This window comes from Dermacentor andersoni, chromosome 8 (genome assembly GCF_023375885.2).
Source record: "Dermacentor andersoni chromosome 8, qqDerAnde1_hic_scaffold, whole genome shotgun sequence".
Taxonomy (NCBI): domain Eukaryota; kingdom Metazoa; phylum Arthropoda; class Arachnida; order Ixodida; family Ixodidae; genus Dermacentor; species Dermacentor andersoni.
In genome coordinates this window covers 137,366,246-137,384,468 of record NC_092821.1, presented here as the reverse complement: position 1 = coordinate 137,384,468, position 18,223 = coordinate 137,366,246, and the positions used below count along the sequence as shown (strand labels likewise).

The 18,223-nt window shown below is 47.7% G+C and overlaps 1 long non-coding RNA gene across 1 annotated transcript; it reads left to right on the top strand.

Annotated features, from left to right (window-relative positions):
* The first annotated feature begins 12,386 nt into the window (after positions 1-12,386).
* LOC129383290 (uncharacterized) lies at positions 12,387-13,179 on the top strand. The gene is made up of 3 exons (XR_008611164.1): positions 12,387-12,417; positions 12,630-12,747; positions 13,111-13,179. It is a non-coding gene; the product is annotated as an uncharacterized lncRNA (long non-coding RNA).
* Positions 13,180-18,223: the final 5,044 nt, after the last annotated feature.

Genomic DNA, 18,223 nt, shown 5'->3' with positions numbered 1-18,223 from the left:
GAAGCTGTAAAAAATGAACGCAGCCTGAAATCAGTGAGAAGGAAACTTCGCATAGGACAAAATAAGATGTATGCACTGAAAGATAAGCAGGGAAATATCATCAGCAATCTCGAAGGCATAATAAAAGAAGCGGAAGAATTCTATACTGACTTGTACAGTACCCAGAAGGCTCAGGAGTACTCTATTCGAAACAATAATGAACAGGATGCAGAAACTCCTCCTATAACTATATATGAGGTCAGAAGGGCCTTGCAAGACATGAAACGGGGAAAAGCTGCAGGAGAAGATGGAATAACAGCCGATTTAATCAAATGCGGAGGACACATAATGCTAGAAAAACTGCCGGCTCTTTATACGAAGTGTCTTTCAACTGCAAGGGTCCCAGAAATCTGGAAGAGCGCAAGCATTATACTAATCCACAAAAAGGGAGATGTTAAAGAACTGAAAAATTATAGGCCCATTAGCTTACTCCCAGTATTATATAAAATACTTACCAAAATAATCTCCAATATAATAAGGGGAACACTGGGCTTTGGTCAACCAAGGAAACAGGCTGGCTTCAGGAAGGGATAATCTACGATGGATCACATCTGTGTCATTATTCAGGTAATTGAGAAATTCGCAAAGTGCAATCAGCGTCTCTATGTGGATTTCATAGATTACGAAAAGGCATTTGATTTAGTACAGATGACATCAGTCATAGAGGCATTACGTAACCAAGGAGTACAGACCGCTTACATAATTATCTTGGAAAGTATCTACAGAGATTCCATAGCTACCTTAATTCTACACAAGAAAAGTAGCAAGATACCTATAAAGAAAAGTGTCAGAAAAGGAGACACAGTCTCTCCAATGCTATTCGTTGCGTGCTTGGAAGAAGTATTCGAGCTGTTAATCTGGGAAAGCTTAGGAGTAAGGATCGACGGCGAATATCTCAGCAACCTTCGGTTTGCCGATGACAATTTTCTATTCAGCAACACTGCAGACGAGTTACAACAAATGATCGAGGACCTTAACATGGAGAGTGTAAGAATGGGGCTTAAGACCAATATGCAGAAGACAAAGGTAATGATAAATAACAGAGCAAGGGAACAAGAGTTCAAGATCGCAAGTCAGCTTCTACAGTATGTGAAGGAGTATGTTAACCTAGGTCAACTAAATACAGGGAACCCTGACCATAATGAGGAAATTGACAGAAGAATAAAAATGGGTTGGATTGCATACGGCAGACATCGTGAGCTCCTGACTGGAAGCTTAACGTTATCATTGAAAAGGAAGGTATGCAATAAGTGCCCTTTACCGGTGCTGACATATGGGGCAGAGACTTGGAGACTGACAAAGAAGCTTTAGAACAAGCTATGGACCGCGCAAAGAGCGATGGAATGAATTCTAAGCATAACTTTAAGAGAAAGATAAAGATAGCTGTTTGAATCAGAGAGCAAACGGGTATAGACGACATTCTAACAGACATTGAGAGAAACAAATGGCGCTTGGCAGGTCATGCAGTGCACAGCTTAGATAACCGCTGGACCATTAGGGTGACAGAATGGGTACCAAGAGAAAGGAAGCGCAGTAGAGAACGGCAGAAGACTAGGTGGTGCGACGAAATTACGAAGTTTGCGGGTGCTAGTTGGAATCGGTTGACGCAGGGCAGGGGAAATGGGAGATCGCAGGGAGTTGCCTTCGTCCTGCAGTGGACATAAAATAGGATGATGATGATGATGATGACCATGATGATGATGAGTGTGTCACTGAAGGGTTCTCTCATAACGCTGGTGTCGCAGGGACCTGCCTCCGTTGTAGCCGGCTCTCGCATATCGATGGTGCACGAGACGAGACCGAATATACTACACTAGGTATGTGCCCCAGAAGCCAAAGGCCATCTACCACTCTTATATTAACCTTTTTTGACGTGAACTTGGGTGACTGCAGGTATCACAGCAACACCACACCTACCCAGCGACATTCACGCGATGCGATTTTTCTTGCAAGTGAGGGTCAGCGTCGATGTTTTGGTCTTTTGTGGTCTCAAAAAGCGCGTTCTTGCGAAATATCACCTTCAACATGGCGCTTGTCCTCTTTAAGGGCTTTGCAAGGGAGATATTCAGCTAAGAAAATTTCGCTGCTGCCGAAGCGGTTCACGAGGACTGCTATGACTTTTTCGTCAACCATGCATTGACGAAGCATTTGTCAGAAGACTACAAAGATTACCAGCATAACTGCTGTGGTAATAAGCGATAACACGTAGGCTCGCGTGCTTGCTAAATTCGGCATCAACGGCACACGAATCCTGTGCCTTCCGCACGAATGGTTGGGTACTGATTATGAATCGGTGTTCGTGATATCTCTTGTCGAAATATACGTGTAAAGCGAAAGCTTTACTGGGCGCGAACTTGCGATTTTCGCCGCGCCTTTCTGCCGGCGCCGTTTCGTATGCCTTCACCCGCGTTCCTCGTCGTTGCGCTTGTCTCCGCTCGCTTCGCCAGCTGCGTCGCATGCCTGATCACATGTCGGAGGATTGAAAAGGAGAGCTCGCGTGCGCCGCAACCACAGTTGAGGTGGCAGTATGGATGGCGACAATTCTGATCAGCAGGAGGAGCCCTGGAATCGACATCGGAACGAGATGAAGAGGAAACGAATCGCCCAGGAAACAAACGAACAGCGCGCCGAACGACTGGCTAAACGCCGCAACGTAGCTAGACAACCAAACCTGGACTTGCAATCAAGATTAACCATCTCTGACCATGCTAACCATGCTCTAACCGGTGCAGCGGTGGCGTAGAGGTAGAACACCCGCCTCGCGTGCAAGAGGTCCGTGGTTCGAATCCCGGTGCCGGCAATTTTCCACCGGATTAAAAAAAAAAAAAAAAAAAATCCGCGTGTTGATAAAATTGCACAAACAGGCCTGGAGTGTGGCCTGATCCCGGTGACCAGAACCGGTAACGCACTCCCTCACCAGAGCAGGATTGGCCACCCTGGTGCAGTACTTGGCCACAACCTCCTATATGAACACAACAATCAAACCCCGGCCCTCAGTCCCCAGCAGCTGCGAAGCTACTGACCACGGCGGCGGTCAGACGTGCGACGCTGCAGAGGGTGCTAAGAATCACTGGCTCCGGACAGGCCGCCATTGGAATATGAACCTGGCAACGTTTAACGCTAGAACGTTATCTAGTGAGGCGAGTCTAGCAGTGCTATTGGAGGAATTAGAGGGCAGTAAATGGGATATAATAGGGCTCAGTGAAGTTAGGAGGCCAAAAGAAGCATATACAGTGCTAAAAAGCGGGCACGTCCTGTGCTACCGCGGCCTAGAGGAAAGAAGAGAACTAGGAGTCGGATTCCTGATTAATAAGAATATAGCTGGTAACATACAGGAATTCTATAGCATTAACGAGAGGGTGGCAGGTCTTGTTGTTAAACTTAATAAGAGGTACAAAATGAAGATTGTACAGGTCTACGCCCCTACATCCAGTCATGATGACCAGGAAGTCGAATGCTTCTATGAAGACGTGGAATCGGCGATGGGTAGAGTGAAAACCAAATACACTATACTAATGGGCGACTTTAATGCCAAGGTAGGCAAGAAGCAGGCTGGAGACAAGGCAGTGGGGGAATATGGCATAGGCACTAGGAATAGCAGGGGGGAGTTATTAGTCGAGTTTGCGGAACAGAATAATATGAGGATAATGAATACTTTCTTCCGCAAGCGGGATAGCCGAAAGTGGACGTGGAGGAGCCCGAACGGCGAGACTAGAAATGAAATAGACCTCATACTCTGCGCTAACCCTGGCATCATACAAGATGTGGACGTGCTCGGCAAGGTGCGCTGCAGTGACCACAGGATGGTAAGAACTCGAATTAGCCTAGACCTGAGGAGGGAACGGAAGAAACTGGTACATAAGAAGCCGATCAATGAGTTAGCGGTAAGAGGGAAAATAGAGGAATTCCAGATCAAGCTACAGAACAGGTATTCGGCTTTAACTCAGGAAGAGGACCTTAGTGTTGAAGCAATGAACGACAATCTTGTGGGCATCATTAAGAAGTGTGCAATGGAAGTCGGTGGTAACTCGATTAGGCAGGATACCAGTAAACTATCGCAGGCGACGAAAGATCTGATCAAGAAACGCCAATGTATGAAAGCCTCTAACCCTACAGCTAGAATAGAACTGGCAGAACTTTCGAAGTTAATCAACAAGCGTAAGACAGCTGACATAAGGAAGTATAATATGGATAGAATTGAACATGCTCTCAGGAACGGCGGAAGCCTAAAAACAGTGAAGAAGAAACTAGGAATTGGCAAGAATCAGATGTATGCGTTAAGAGACAAAGCCGGCAATATCATTACTAATATGGATGAGATAGTTCAAGTGGCTGAGGAGTTCTATAGAGATTTATACAGTACCAGTGGCACCCACGACGATAATGGAAGAGAAAATAGTCTAGAGGAATTCGAAGTCCCAAAGGTAACGCCGGAAGAAGTAAAGAAAACCTTGGGAGAAATGCAAAGGGGGAAGGCAGCTGGGGAGGATCAGGTAACAGCAGATTTGTTGAAGGATGGTGGGCAGATTGTTCTAGAGAAACTGGCCACCCTGTATACGCAATGCCTCATGACGTCGAGCGTACCGGAATCTTGGAAGAACGCTAACATAATCCTAATCCATAAGAAAGGGGACGCCAAAGACTTGAAAAATTATAGACCGATCAGCTTACTGTCCGTTGCCTACAAAATATTTACTAAGGTAATCGCAAATAGAATCAGGAACACCTTAGACTTCTGTCAAGCAAAGGACCAGGCAGGATTCCGTAAAGGCTACTCAACAATAGATCATATTCACACTATCAATCAGGTGATAGAGAAATGTGCGGAATATAACCAACCCTTATATATAGCTTTCATTGATTATGAGAAAGCGTTTGATTCTGTCGAAACCTCAGCAGTCATGGAGGCATTAAGGAATCAGGGTGTAGACGAGCCGTATGTAAAAATACTGAAAAATATCTATAGCGGCTCCACAGCCACCGTAGTCCTCCATAAAGAAAGCAACAAAATCCCAATAAAGAAAGGCGTCAGGCAGGGAGATACGATCTCTCCAATGCTATTCACAGCGTGTTTACAGGAGGTATTCAGAGACCTGGATTGGGAAGAATTGGGGATAAAAATTAATGGAGAATACCTTAGTAACTTGCGATTCGCTGATGATATTGCCTTGCTTAGTAACTCAGGGGACCAATTGCAATGCATGCTCACTGACCTGGAGAGGCAAAGCAGAAGAGTGGGTCTAAAAATTAATCTGCAGAAAACTAAAGTAATGTTTAACAGTCTCGGAAGAGAACAGCAATTTACAATAGGCAGCGAGGCACTGGAAGTCGTAAGGGAATACATCTACTTAGGGCAGGTAGTGACGGCGGATCCGGATCATGAGACGGAAATAATCAGAAGAATAAGAATGGGCTGGGGTGCGTTTGGCAGGCATTCTCAGATCATGAACAGCAGGTTGCCATTATCCCTCAAGAGAAAAGTGTATAATAGCTGTGTCTTACCAGTACTCACCTACGGGGCAGAAACCTGGAGGCTTACGAAAAGGGTTCTACTCAAATTGAGGACGACGCAACGAGCTATGGAAAGAAGAATGATAGGTGTAACGTTAAGGGATAAGAAAAGAGCAGATTGGGTGAGGGAACAAACGCGAGTTAATGACATCTTAGTTGAAATCAAGAAAAAGAAATGGGCATGGGCAGGACATCTAATGAGGAGGGAAGATAACCGATGGTCATTAAGGGTTACGGACTGGATCCCAAGGGAAGGGAAGCGTAGCAGGGGGCGGCAGAAAGTTAGGTGGGCGGATGAGATTAAGAAGTTTGCAGGGACGGCATGGCCGCAATTAGTACATGACCGGGGTTGTTGGAGAAGTATGGGAGAGGCCTTTGCCCTGCAGTGGGCGTAACCAGGCTGATGATGATGATGATGATGATGAACCATGCTATGCCTTAGCTTTCGCTACGTATGTCCTGGCATAGCCGAGCTAAGCCACTGCCATTTTTTTTCTAAACACAGACCATGGCGCCGCAGACGTTGTAGCGCGACTTTTCAAACCGTATGCATGCTTTTCTTATGCCGACGCCAACTACAGTCGAGCACATCTACAACGAACGCCCATAGAACGGAATAACTTGTACAACAAAAGAATAACTCTTGTCCTTGTTCTTATGTGAGCTGTGCGCTGCGCAAGCTTTACAATCAGATGACCTTGTTAACGAATGGTTTGGGAGGCCCCAGGCACTTCGTTATCAAGACGTTGGACTGTATTAAACTTCTTTGACACTACTTGCACGTATACGCAATGTTCCACAGAGCAAGAACTAGAACGCACACTTGTTTGCGCTCTATAGCTTCGATTCGGCCACTAGAATTATTGAGTTTCTTCCTTATGTCACGAGCGTACGTGACCGTGTCAGTTTGTCCTACTCTCGCCTCGTGACAGCTAACGCTTTGGGACGCTGGTTAAATTGCACCCGCGCCTTGGGGTCGGCTCTCACTCCTCAGCCCTTTCCTCGTAGCAGAAAGCTACGAATACGATGAGAGAGATTGTAGCGTCTTCAGGTCCGACCCAGGTTGTGTTTTTTTCTAGAGTCAAAAATTCGGCGTTGATTACGGTACTCCCTAATGCGAAATCTATACGTGCTTTCATTCCGCGATATATTGGCTGGCGCGGAAAATCTGTCTCGTGCGGCACATTGCAAAAGTAGCGAAGCGGGGCGCGACTGCCTCGCTAATCGGGAGCTCGCGAGAGGCAGCGCGTAGGTGACGCGTGGGCGCAATTCACAACAGCCACCACAGGCAGAACCCCGCTCATGCAGCGCTTTGCTTCATTATGTTATCGGTGAACGCACTCTCCGCATGCCATCGGGGAACACACGAAGGCGCGCTACTGTGGCGCCGACTCGTAGTCCATGTCACCGCGGAGCCTGTCTTGCGCGGCATTACGCTTTTCTCCTCACGCTTTCGCCATTCCCTTCTCCTCCTCAGCTTTACGCCTCATGGTTCCGCTGCACCATTCTCTTCCGCTTTCCTCCTCGCGCTGTCCTCGCTATCGCCGTCCTTCGTGCCCCGTTGCCTTCCGCGTTCGCTATTTCATCCTTAGCCGGGCTCGTTCGCTCGGTTATGCCGACAGTGAAGCTCAACGCAGTAACGTGCGCAGAAGTGCCGCGCTCTAAAATTATGGACAAAAAAAAACATGCAGACCTACATCTCCACTTTTTCGTTTCTTGAGTAACTTGGCTGATTGCACATGTGTCGGTAAGTTCCCGTTTTCTGTCCGTTCTAAATATTTCTATATTTGAAACGCTTCGTCATTATTAATGTCTTAGAAACAAGCCCAAACTTCATTCATGGTTCATTTCTCAGAGCTTAGCACGACCAGTGTGTGAACACGCCTGTGCGCTTGCGTTCGCCGTCGATGCACAGCAAAGAGCCATGTGCCGGACGCAATTAGAGTTGGCAAGCGCGAGGAAGGAAAATATACCTTAAAAGGAAGACTGATAGACTGATAAGACCACAACATGGCCACTACAAATCTGAGTGTTCGCCTTCTTAGCCAAAGCTCCGGAGCCGTTACAGCGGCGGAGGCGAAGAGAGGCAATTCACACGGGACACGAAGCTCTTGCGTAAGGGCGGCTCCTTAAATAATGTTAGAACTACTAGACCATAGCAAAGCAGCATCGGAAACGTACAGTGCTGAGCGACTGAAACATATTATTCGGAGCGCGCGGCTGCCACCGTCTATTCTTTTTTTTGTGCCTAACAGGTGAGCTTAGGTGACCGCCGTGGGACCAAATGCAGTCACAAGGCATAACGACGGTTCTCACTTTCACTCTATGTCACGATGCTTCAGATCGGTGTCCCCAGCGCTTACAGTCGGTCCAAAAAAGCGCCGGTAACCATGCGCTTCGAGTATCACTTTTCAGTTATTGAGCAGTGTACAGTCAACCGCAAAAGTTTACGGGACGCAGTATTTGCCAAGAAGCTGATATCTGGCGAAGCGTGGACACACAGCCTTGAATTAAATGTTCCAGCATGTAGTAGCCTTCGCCACCTACACAGTGATTCATTAAATACGAAGTGTCATGCCTTAACAGTGCAAGAGTACACATTTGAAGGGGAAACCGCATCTCGTAAGCTTTTGCTTTTGACTGTACGTAATGTTGCATACAGACCGCGCGTATCTCAGCCGTTCCATCTAGTGAGGCGGCAAAAAAAAAAAAGCAGTTGAAGTGAAGGGCCTAACCAGCTTCAGTCATGTTTCAGTAACTGTTTGTGCCGCCCCCCAAAACGCAAGGTGTTTGATCGGATTTGGTTTCACGTGGTATGTCGTCAACGCAAAACAGTAAAACCAGTGGAGCGTACTAGATCAGCGTAGCTGGCGGCAGCGCCGGCTCAGCCCGGCCCAGCCGTCACATGCCGTTACATTCGCGGCACCGCCGCATGAAGGCGCCACCGGTCCAAACTGATCCCGCACCCGATGCTTACTGGGGCATTTGTAAAGCAATATTTTGTTGAAGTCGATCAATTTGTTACGCCATAACGGCAATCGAAGCCAGAAGGACGATGTTTAGGTAAATTCATATGCGCCCAAACTAATTTCCATATACTGGAGGGCTGTTTTAGACAATTTCAATTTGCTCCATATGATAGAATTTTGCATTGACAGCATTTCGACACAGAGAAGCTGTAGCGGTGTTCTGGACCAATCTGAGCAGACAGGATGGCGGAGATGGCAAATTCTAAAACAGCACGCAGTTTCACGTTGTCCAGAACCCTCTGATAGAGAACAACCCTCTATCAACTGACATGCTTACAGCTCCAACAGACGATAGCGCCACAGTTGCCTCTGGTAAGTTTTGTGGCAAAGTGCATGCCAAAAAAGTCGCATTATCCTTCTCTCACGCGACCACTGTATCATGGTGTCATAAATATAGACCTGGCTCCTAAGAAACAAAACCGAGACCGCTTGTGGAAAAGCTGTTATAGCTAACAAGCAAGCCTTTGTGATGTTTGTCATTATTTTCTAAGGTTAAGAAATGGAGGACTTTCATCTAGAGCAAACCAAACAAAATATAGTAAAATCCAGAAATGTCAAGTCCGTTTACAGTTTAATTCTTGTGTGACACGTTACATACAATGATTGGGCGCAGGGGGAGTGGGGCAACGAGATGGACCAGAGGTCACTCTAGGCTATCGCAGGCACCGCATCCGCCGGTTGAGCCGCGAAAGTCATCCCGTATATCCCCTGCCAACCGGAAAGGTGGCAGAGTTCTCTTCACGGACGCGGTCATCGACTACGCTGCTCCTTGCATGGCGACCGAGCATCGACCTTGCCAAATCTTAAGGCACCTCGTCGTGTTGAACGAACTACTTCTTCACACTCGGCTCGAGCTGCGGAATTCGTCTTCGCCGCGAGGACGCGGCCTGTACCTCGTCAGCTGCGAAAAACCCAGCTGGTCACACGCATCCGAGGGCTAGCTGCACCAGTCCGCGAGGCTCGTCAAAACTCTACTAAGCACTCATCGTTACGTGTCTCGTATCGTCGTCAGAACCGTACCTCTGAAGGCCTACGAGGTGATTTTCAGGGACTGCCTTCACTACAACTTCTTCATCAGGTGCCTGACCCTCGACTTTGAAAGCTTCGACCCGAGCTGCAGCGTCAGTGCCGTCGTGCCTCCTCTGCTGCAGCTTGAATAACTCCAAAGTCGTTCTCGCAACGAATGCGCGAACGCGTTCATCGGCGCGATATCGACGTTGCTTCGTACGACGAAGTCGTTGACGGCGCTCAGGATATCGGAGCTGTGCATCAACCGTCGTGGCTGCGGTTGATTTTTCATGGAGCAACCATCGCTCAGCTGTGAAATGGAGCCCTTCGAGCCCTGCGAAGACCTCGTCGTCGTCGATCACGACATGAAGGTCTACGCCGTCCAATGTTTTACGCAAGCGGTCACGGATAATTCAATTCTGAAGGAACTGAGTACGGAATTTGACAGCTTTTGGGTGTTGTGACAGTCGCCGCATCATAATGTAAGCCTGAAGAACAAAAAACACTGCCCAATTCTTTCTAGCGGGTTTTTTTACTAACGTCTATTGGTCCATGCAGTTATTACTACGTTTTAGAGGTTTTCTTTCATGTTGGCACTGTCTGGTGATTATTTACTCACATTGCGAAGTGCAAGAATAAACAGTGGGTGCAAGCACTGCATGTAAGCAATAGGTGCGATGCATGCCTTGTTCGATTCATAGTAAAGTGTGCTATGGTAACTGAAGGCACCCATGAGCGGGTGGCTTGCTTTGAGCTAATGACTTTATCTCAGGGTGTAAGGGTGCTAGGTATAAACACAGTAAAACACCATTGAGGGCTTAAATTATTTTACAGTGTGGCTGTGGTAGTGACACACAGGTAATATTGGAGACATTTTCTTGGTTTGTAGCACGACTTGACACACACACAGACTAGAAGAAGACAGGAAGAGCGCTAACTCTTAAATAACTCTTCATTGAAACTATCAACGTATATGTAAGTTATTGCAAATACCGCAGCATACGAACATGACAAGATCTGAAGACGATCTGTTAAACATATCAAGAGGTAGAGAAGCCATAAAAACCAAACAACAAAAGGCAATGCTTGAGATTGACACACGTGCTGAAAATAGAAACTCGCTTATGGATCAAGCTTTTCTTCTCTGTATGCGCGCCTATTCTTGGAGGTAACTTAATTCGGAGGCTTGGCAAAGGCAGAATGAACCAGTTGGTCCCCGCTGCCGGCGGTTTTCATCGCGCCAGGGTTGTGACAGCGAGTACTCGCGATCATCGAGTGAGCTTTGCTCACTTTTGTCTCTGCGCTTGACCCTATGCTTGTTAATCTAATTAGTGAGCGAATGTTTACCGCTATTTTCACGACCGATAGAGCTACCACATTGAGCACAATGAAAATCACGAAGCCTGCACTGAAAGTAGGCTAGTAGAAATAGGTACCAAACATATTGACAAATGCAAACTCGAAACCATCTGAACCTGGGGTGCGATTTTGTAGAAATGACTTTTTCACGCCAATGCCTTTTCGCGTGACGTCATCGATTTTGGAAATTGTGTATACGTAGGCACGACGTTTTCTTGGATTGTTCAATCAGAAGCTCCTTCATTGGCCGGATGTTTCTTTCGTATTCTCTTCTCTTTTTCCGGGACTGTATAGCAAATTTGTTTTGTAAAACGGCACTTAATAAAAGCGGACTTCCATGCTGCGTAAAGCAAATTTATTTTGTTACATTACAACGCAAAAGCTGCCGCAGTCCAAAGAAACGCAAACGCAAGTGCTCTATTTTTGAAGTCGTAGCCACATAGTAGTCGGATGTGCATGCAATCCATGCCGTTGAGCGCACGCAAAATGGCAGCCTTTGTTTACCTGTGAACAGCTGACAGCCCCTAGCATGTCTGTCTGAACAGCTGACAGCCCCTTGCGTGCCCGTAATTGCGGCCCCGCCCCCGTCAGATACTGATTGAGGTGAGTAACTATTGCTCGTGTAGTGCTTGCATTGTCATGTGGTTTTCGCTGCATGTCTGACGTGTGATAATTTCTTCTTTAGGAAGGGCCAAGAAGAATTATCCGTAGCCCCCGAGGTCAAACTTTGCAACATAGTGGATCGAGAACTGTCAAGGCATTTTCCATAGGGCACCGCCATGACATAACGATAGCTTCGTCAAAGTTATCGCTGCATCGGTAATACTTCCTGCACTGATACGCTCCGAGAAAGAAGCTGCTACAACATTAAATGTGAGTAGTGACTTCACCTTTTTTTACATTAGTGGTATAAAAAGGCAGAAATAAGTCGTAGTGAGCACTTTATGCAGGCGCTTAGCTTAGACAGAATGTTTGCCTCTAAATTTCTTACTGTGCTGCGGGCCGGCTGAAATTCCCAAGTTGACAAAGAGAAAATGGCAGCAAAAGGGCCGCGGGTGTCCAAAGAGCAGGCGGCTATTCTCGTGCAGTTCACCGAGCAGCACCCATACCTGGCGAGAGCTTCTACAGAGTTCTCGCCACGTATGACTGCTGCTCGAAAAAACGAACTGTGGGAGGAGGTGGCGGCGGTCCTTAACGCACAGGGGCCAGCCGTAAAGACCACCAGCCGTTGGCGCAACCATTGGGCCAAGATGGCCCATAAAGCGAAAAAAGAAGCGGCCAGGGCAGCGAGCGAGAAGAGGTGAGCTTCTAATGATGCTGACAGTAACGTCGTTTCACGTTGTCGTTGTTGCCGTGTTTGCAGGGCTACTGGAGGTGGCAAAGTGGGTGGCGTCGACGGCCGCGTCCTCGACGTCCTTATGAGGACAGGAGGGGTCCTTGTTCCCCCCCTGAGTACTTCGCCGATAGCGAGGTGCGTACATTGGATTTAAAAAAGTGTTGTTTGTGTGACCTGCTGTGACCTCACAAATTTTCAGCATTACATTGTAACGCAATATTGCAAAACTTTTAAGCCCTTTTTTTGCGCAAGTGACAATATAGGTTATGTACTCTGAGCAGCAACTTGTGTACATGATGCGCATTGCACACACTGCTCGCAATGTCTGAACACTACTCTGATTGCAGGACGACGCAAGTTCAGAGGAAGCTGCAGGGCCCAGCGGTTCCCGCAGACATCCACCAGCGACAACTGCTTTCGTGGTGTCGGGCCCTGCAGCTGTTGCTGGGCCAAGTGGCCTTACACGTAAGGCAGTGACCTAGCTTTTGTAGTAGCATTGTTGTTTGCAGTTGCTGTATGATCTTGCTATGAAGTAAAGTACGTCACTGTGCTGTTATTACCTTTGTGTCCAACATCCAGCTCTTATTCATGGAGGAGAAATGCAAAACTACAAATGACATGATGTTGTAATAGAGATTCCTTGTGCTTCTTATGGGTTACTGCTACCAGCAACTTACTGTGGCATCTTTTGCTCCAACTACCTGTTTTGTGTATCATTATTGTAGCTATGCAGCTATAATGGCATCTCAAAGTGACTGGTTAGGACAATCAATCTGTGTAGGTCGGATAACAGTGAATGAGCAGTCTTTGCTTTTGCCTTGCATGAAGAGCCACCGGCTACCCCCCCGGTGCTGCGGCCTACCCCCCAGGTGCCTCGGCCTACCACCCAGGTGCCGCGGCCTATTACCCAGGTGCCTCAGCCAACCCCGCAGGTGCCGCAGCCTACCCCGCAGGTGCCGCAGCCTACCGCCCAGGTGCCGCAGCCTACCCCTCGAGAGCCACGGGCACCCCGTAGACAGCCCAGGCAGCAGGAACTCGATGGTGCTGTGGTGACGGCTACTGCCGCATACGTTCGCCAGAGCCAGTTGGAGGAAGCCAGAGTTCAAGAGGACACCCGCTTCCGCCAACAACTGCTGGAGCAAAACCGGCAGGTATGTGTAAGGCCACAGATGTATATTCTTCTGCGTATGAAATTGATGAGCATATGACCTCTCGAAACATTAGATTAATCAGTGAACAAGCATAACGTATACGTGTAATCCTGTGGTGATATCTTGTACACATTCGCGTGATATAACATGTGTAAATATCTACGCAATTATGTGGCAAAAAGAAAAAAGGGGCGTTGAGTTCAAGGAAGCAGGTATAGCAATGTAACACATCTTAATGGAATGCGACGGCACAAGTTTGATGGGCCAGAAAGGTACTTCCAGTGTTTGAATATACAATGGCAAGACAATAGCCTGCAAATGCGGATGAATGCAACACACGAAGGCCTTGTTACTGAGCTTCTGTAATTAAACTAATTACACATCTTTGCTAACAGCACCACGAGGCCCACATGCAGAGCCTGCGGCAGCACCACGAGGCCCACATGGAGAGCCTGCGGCACCTCGGGGAGGAGGTGGCGGGAATGCGGGAAGTGCAGTCGCAGCGCCTCGAAGTGCAGCGGCAGCGCCTCGAAGTGCAGCGGCAGCGCCTCGAAGTGCAGCGGCAGCGCCTCGAAGTGGCGCGTCGGTCGCACGAGACCAACGAGCGCCTGCTTCAGCTGCTGCTGGCTGCACTGGGGCATGGTGGCAGCTAAGCCCCTCCCCCCTCTCAGGCCCCACATAATTAAAGGATGCAAAGGTAGCATAGGCAAGGAATTTGTAACTTATCTTAAAATTTGCTGATGTATTAATGATATGAAGGGCAAATATTGCTAGTTTGCAAATAAATAATTGCTGAAGTCACCCTTTAATGCAACCATAAGTAGCATAGCCATTGCAGCATGAATTTTTTCTTCAAGGTTTACTTCAGCCATAAGAGCGTGCACACCATCAGGCTCACCTGCAAAAGTGCGTGTAGGCCTGGTGGGTGCGGGCATTCCGACTGTGGCACTGCAATTTTGAGGTGCGTAGTTATTGTCATGTCAATTTAAGCACGACGCCACACTGCAAGTGTTCTACAATTTAATCCTTGTCATCGAATGGTGAGTTTCAGGCCTTACTATAATGTTGAAAGCAACCTGTCAATATACACAGCAAAAAAGAAAAAAAAGTTATGAAAATTCCTTGCCTATGCTCCTTCTTTTCATTTGTAATGTTTATTTTTTGTTTGTTGCATATTTGTTTGTGTCACTACCTACTGAGCTGGAATGTCTTTTCTTGCACATTTGTCTCATTATCAAACATTTTGTTGTCATTCAGTAATCTTTCAGGTTGTGATACATTGTATTTTAGCCCTTGTGGTGCAATTTGTGTGTAATATTTATGCAGTTTGTCTTACTGAGTATCAAAGTATGGTGCTATGGCTCTTTCAGTTTCAGAGCGCCACAACAGCATGTTCCTTTCACATGTAGTGACGTACCTATACATTTCGTTGTGATAAATATTCGGTTGGCGTGTGATTTAAGCACCTGCTCATTTCTGTTTCTGGTGCAGTTTAAGCCAGTTATTATTACTGTGTACTTGTGCAGTGTACAACAGTTTTCTTAAACGATGCATGCCGTTACCTGTGATATATTATGATGCAAGAACAATGTGATCCAATATTTATTCCAACGTGTCTGTGATATGTTGCATAATGTCTCTACTACTGAGTACTCATGATTCTCACACTTCTTCAATGTAGAGACTATCGCATGTGATGTGTACATAAACAAGTGTATGTTGAAGGCTGAAATACAGAAAGGTGCAGTTTTCCTCTAGTGCTTTTATTTACACATCGCAACCACATTTCTAGTGCTAGCTTGCACTGTACAAATATTACTGTATAACATTGCTGAGTTCTGCTATATACAAGTGAGGTCACTTTGTTGAAATCTATCAACTGCTCGTGCGTGCACACACTTCGCGGGAGCCACAGCGTTTGACATGTCGGATGACCAGTTGGACGGCATTTTCGTCACTCAAAAGGAACTTTGCTGTTGTTGCGAGACAACATGGTGGAGGACCTAGAAGCTGCGCGTGCAACAGCACGTTCCATGGAGCTGAAGGTGTGACGTGCACTGTACATCTTGGCTTCTGTGAGCTTCTCTGTGCTAGTAGAAAGTGAGGAGACAGGCGCTTATGTCCATCAATGCGTAAGGGGATACGAGTAAGAATCAGGCTACATGCATCTAGATGACGACAGCAGCAACAAGCAAATTGTGGCAGACACTGTGAATATGCACTTATTTTTAGCTTGCTTTCAATCTCATATGTCACCACTAATGATACTGTTTTACTTAGTATAAATGCAGGCTTTACATAACCCTTCACTACACAACTTTTATGTACCCACCGTGGTTGCTCAGTGGCTATGGTGTTAGGCTGCTGAGCACGAGGGATCGAATCCTGGCCACGGCGGCCGCATTTCGATGGGGGCGAAATGCGAAAACACCCGTGTACTTAGATTTAGGTGCACGTCAAAGAACTCCAGGTGGTCGAAATTTCCGGAGCCCCCCACTACGGCGTGCCTCATAATCAGAAAGTGGTTTTGGCACGTAAAACCCCATAACTTAATTTTTTTAACAACTTTTACATTTCTCAACAAATCATGAATGCTTTGCATTACGCAGACATCAACTACAACTTAGCACGGGAAATGTATCTGCAATTTCACAGCATGAAATGCACAATGCAATTACTTAAAACTGTGTGCATGCACCTAGCGATGCTGACGCTGCTGTTGACGTCGCAGCTGCCGCAACACATTCCTCAGATAACGCATGTGCTGCGCACGGGTTGTGCCAAACATGCCAATGACATTGTCGCGAACAGCCCGCCCTTTCAAGTAGTGCATTCTAGAGCCCGTGTTTCGGGGCAGACTGTGTGGCATGGAGTCGCCGTTATTGTCAAGCTCACTACTACTACTGCCGCTGCTGCTGTCGTCATCACTGTCATCGCCTGACTCGTCGCCTTCAGAAAGGCGAAGGTTGTGCAACACAGCACATGCCGCGACAATGTTGGCTGCACGTTCGGGCTCGTAGAGGAGGGTGCGATATCGCTGAAGACAGCGGAAACGGCTCTTTAAGAGCCCAATGCACCTCTCCACTACGGAACGCATGGCGGCATGTGCTGTGTTGTACTGCCCCTCGGCTGTGTGCACTGGAGGATGGCCAGGAACCGGGGTCAGGAGCCACGGCTCCAAGGGGTAGCCACTGTCACCTGCACAAAGATGGAAATAGTACATTGAGTACTCCGCTGACGAGAGGCAAGTTGTCAACTGAGGAAAGCTACAGCATCATTCAACAAAGGTAGACTTCAGGGTTGCAAGTCCCAAGTAAAAGCATGAGTTGAGCATGGCCATACCCGACACAAACTCTTAACCAATTTACAAGTGCACTACTCGGTGCCTGCCACAAACAAGAAATCAACACTTGTTGGTGCTATCAATGACAGTAGTAGCAGTAATGTGTGTTCATTTCTTCTGCTTCTGGCAGTCACTGGGTGCAGTAAGCACTAATACGTGTTGCTTTCGTCAGCTCCTCGCAGACACATAATGTGCTTGTAACTTAACACTTTGAACTTTTCCAATGGTGGCAGTCAATGTCTTAATTTTCTTTTTTTACTCCGGACTTACTCATGTTCTTGTGGTTTGGTTAAAAGTTTGGGTTGGAGCGGACACGGCGTTCTGCGCTGCTGAAGCGTGACTGCGCCAAAAAAAAAAAATGTTTTTTTCTCACCGAGGAGGTATTCCCCGGCATTCACGATGCGCCCCGCTTGGAACCGCCGGCGCAACCATGTCGTCCGCCAGACGAAAGCGTCGTGGTCCGACCCCGGTCGCAGAGGGTCCAAGGCCAAGATTTTCATGTCCGCGTGGCAGATCTGTGGTAAAACGTAAACCAGAGAAAGTGCCCGTTGGCGAGAGCAACGTAACTTTAAAAAAGGATCGCAGAAAACGTGAGTTTTACTTACGAACATGCAGTTGAGGGCGTAGTATCCCTTGCGGCACATGAACACAGCCTTGCGCTCACCCTTGGGTGCGATAATGGCTATGAGGCTGCCGTCTACGCATCCGATGACGCCGGGGATAACGCCGTGCCGAAGGAAACCCTCCTTCACGGCTGCCTTTTCCTCGGCTGTCTTTGGAAAATAGACCCACTTGTTGCGGGCCCCTGCGTTCACGACAGCCTCTGCCACACGTCACACGCACTCGCTCACCGTCGACTGCGACACACGGATCGTCTCCTCGCTCCCAACGGACGCTTGGAAGTTCCCAGTAGCAAAGAAGCGCAGCGCACACAACACTTTCCGCTCCACCGACAGTCCCGTCGCTCGCTCAGCTTCTAGTTCCCCCGCCAGTTCCTCGCATAACAACCGCACCGTTCCCTTCGAGAGGCGAAAACGCCGTCGAAAATGGTCATCCGGCATGTCAAACGCGTCGTCTGGCTCTCCCTGTTCACGTCGGCGACGGCGAAGAGCCACGGCCATAGCGATCAGAGGGGCGGCCATTTTTTTTTATGCCTTCGGAAACGACCCTGCCTCTGGCCGTGCCACAAATCTGTGCCTTTTGCTCCGCATAATGAGTGCGTCAACGTCACGATGACGATTACAGTTTTTGCGGGTTCCTGACGTCGCGTGATTGACAGACAAAATGGGCGCGGCCCGGTCATTTTCGACCAATGGCTGCTCAGTGATGGCGGCAAAAGGCATAGAAAAAGTAATAGAATTCCTACAAAATCGCACCCCTGATGTACGAAAATTGAAGGCGGACATTGAAAGCCTTGTGTCAGGCGTCAGTGGTCTGAATGTGCTCG